The 2,799-nt window shown below is 36.0% G+C and overlaps 1 non-coding gene across 1 annotated transcript; it reads right to left on the bottom strand.

Moving 5' to 3' along the window:
* Nucleotides 1-2,368: 2,368 nt before the first annotated feature.
* On the bottom strand, nt 2,369-2,475 carry LOC121218015 (small nucleolar RNA R71). The gene has a single exon (XR_005914288.1). It is a non-coding gene; the product is annotated as a small nucleolar RNA R71 (small nucleolar RNA).
* Between the last annotated feature and the right edge of the window lie 324 nt (nt 2,476-2,799).

Here is a 2,799-nt window from a genome sequence, read left to right on the forward strand (position 1 = left end):
TTATTTAGTATGTGGAAAACTCCCATTAGGTGTCACAGGCCATAAAAAAAAGATTTCTTTGTTACGTAGTGAAGAATCATTGGAAGGAGTTGTATTTATTCAAGGTATGCAATGACAACATCATTCAACATTGTGTTCCGAAAGAGGAGATGCTTTCAATCCTAAAGCATTGTCATGATACTTCTTATGGAGGTCATTTCTGTGGCATAAGAACTGCTGCTAAAGTTTTCCAATGAGGATTCTACTCGCTGTCATTATTCAAATATGCCCACAATTTTGTAAATCAATGTGATAGGTGTCAGCGCACCGGTTCTATATCTCGACGAAATGAAATTTTGCAGCAACCAATTATGGAGGTTGAATTATTCGATGGTTAGGGTATGGATTTTATGGGACCGTTTCCGAGTTCATTTGGAAATCCTTATATATTAGTACCTGCTGACTACGTCTCGAAGTGGGTTGAAGCTGTTGCAGTCTCAAAGAATGATGCAAAGACTGTGCTCAATTTTTTTCACAAGCATATACTCACCTAGTTCGGCACACCAAAGGCATTGATTAGTGATCTGGGTATACACTTTCATTGCAAGAGGCAACCGCACTGTAGAGATATGGAGTTAATCATAGAATGGATACTACTTATCATCCGCAAACCAATGGACAAGCTGAAGTATCGAATCGACAAATTAAGAATATTTTTTAAAAGGTTGTAAACCCTTCGAGGAAAGATTGGTCTTTTCGATTGGATGACGCTTTATGGGCATTGCAGACAGCATACAAAACTCCATTAGGGATGTCCTTGTATCAATTGGTTTTTGGGAAAGCATGTCACTTGCAAGTTGAGCTGGAACACAAAGTAATGTGGGCAATTAAGCAAGTGAACATGGACTATAAAACGGCTAGAAAGAAAAGGCTATTGGATATCACTGAACTAGAAGAGATTAGGAGAAATAGCTATGAAAAAGCTGCAATTTACAAGGAAAAAACCAAACGATGGCATGACAGAATTATTTTACAGTGACAATTTATCGCTGGTCAACAACTTTTATTATTCAATTCTAGGCTAAAATTGCACCTGGGTAAATTGCATTCTCATTGATTTGGGCCTTTTGAAGTTGTCAAAGTATTTCCTCATGGTGCAGTCACAATCAGAGATTTACATGATGGACACCAGTTCAAAGTGAATGGCCAGCGATTGAAACATTATTTTGGGAATATTGACCAAAAAGCAGGCAGAGACCATTAAATTGGTCGAAAATTTTTAATTTTTATGGAATTTATTATTGTGTAATTTTATTTTATTTTTGTTTTTGTTCAAGTTTGTTTTACTTTTTTATCTTTACAGAATAATTGGTCATACTTAGTTATTTATTTGTTCATTTACATAATATTCCCGTAGTAACTCTCATAATTGTCATTACATTTCTACTCTCATTTTTCCATAGCATTTCCAAGTATTCATTAATTCCACATATTGCACACATCATTATTCCTTTAATTACCACTACATACTTATCATTGACTTTGCCATAGCATTAATCCCATTTTATTATAATAACTTGACCACTTTTGTACCTCAATCTGATCCTCATGGGAACGATACTCACTCTTCACTTTATTACTTGGCCCAACGTGTATACTTGCACAATTCACATATCATTTCACACTCGACAAGTTTTTGCTGTCGTTACCGGGGATCGATAATTTGGTGAAATCTGGTTTTGTTATTTTACTTAGTTCTATTAGTTGTATTTAACTTAGTTATATTTAATTTTTATAAAATTTCTAACAGTGCAAGAGAAGAGGCATTCCTGCTAACAAAGAGTATCCTTTTGACCTAGAGATCAAAAGGACTTTGCGAAGAAGGCAAAATGAACTGAGAAAAATGGCTAGAAACAAGAATGATCCCAGTCTCAACGACAATCCAAATGGTCATGGTCTCAATAGTAATCTGAATAGTTAGGATGTTAATCCTCCTATTCGTCAGGTGATAGATGAACGAGACAGGCCCATTCGAGAGAATGTTGTGCCAATTCTGAATTATTTGAATACAAGGATAGTCGGGCCACAAATACAAGCTCAGCAATTTGAACTAAAATAGGTAATGTTTCAAATGTTACAAATGGTAGGACAATTTGGAGGACTACCTATTGAAGATCCAAGATTGCATTTGTAACTTTTCCTAGAAGTCTGTGATTTGTTTAGGCAACAAGGTGTTCCTGAAGATGCCTTGAGACTTAAATTGTTTTCGTATTCCTTGAGAGACCAAGCAAGAGCATGGTTGAACGCTTTAGTGTCGGGGACAATGAAATCATGGAATGATCTTTGCCAGAGGCTTTTGCTCTGGTATAATCCACCAAACATGAATGCCAAACTTAGAAATGACATCAGATATTTTCGGTAGTTAAAAGATGAAACACTACATGAAGCTTGAAAGTGATTTAAAGACTTAATTCAGAAATGTCTAATGCATGGATTTCAGTACTGAACATAGATGGAGATATTTTGTAATGGGTTGAATGCGTATACAAGGATGGTAGTTGATTCTTCTGCCAAAGATTCCACCTACAACTCAGGAGATGAACTCAGCCGAACTGTCATTCATTTATTGTGGCAAAGATCATGAGTTTGATGAATGCCCATCAAACCTAGCTTCTGTGTACTACATGGGAAATTTTAACCGAAATAATAACCCCTATTCCAACACTTACAATTCGGGGTAGAAGCAGCATCTGAATTTTAGCTGGAATAATCAAGGTGCGAGGAGTTCACACAACATTGAAAGACAGAATATCCACAATG

Source organism: Gossypium hirsutum, chromosome D05 (assembly GCF_007990345.1).
Source record: "Gossypium hirsutum isolate 1008001.06 chromosome D05, Gossypium_hirsutum_v2.1, whole genome shotgun sequence".
Taxonomy (NCBI): domain Eukaryota; kingdom Viridiplantae; phylum Streptophyta; class Magnoliopsida; order Malvales; family Malvaceae; genus Gossypium; species Gossypium hirsutum.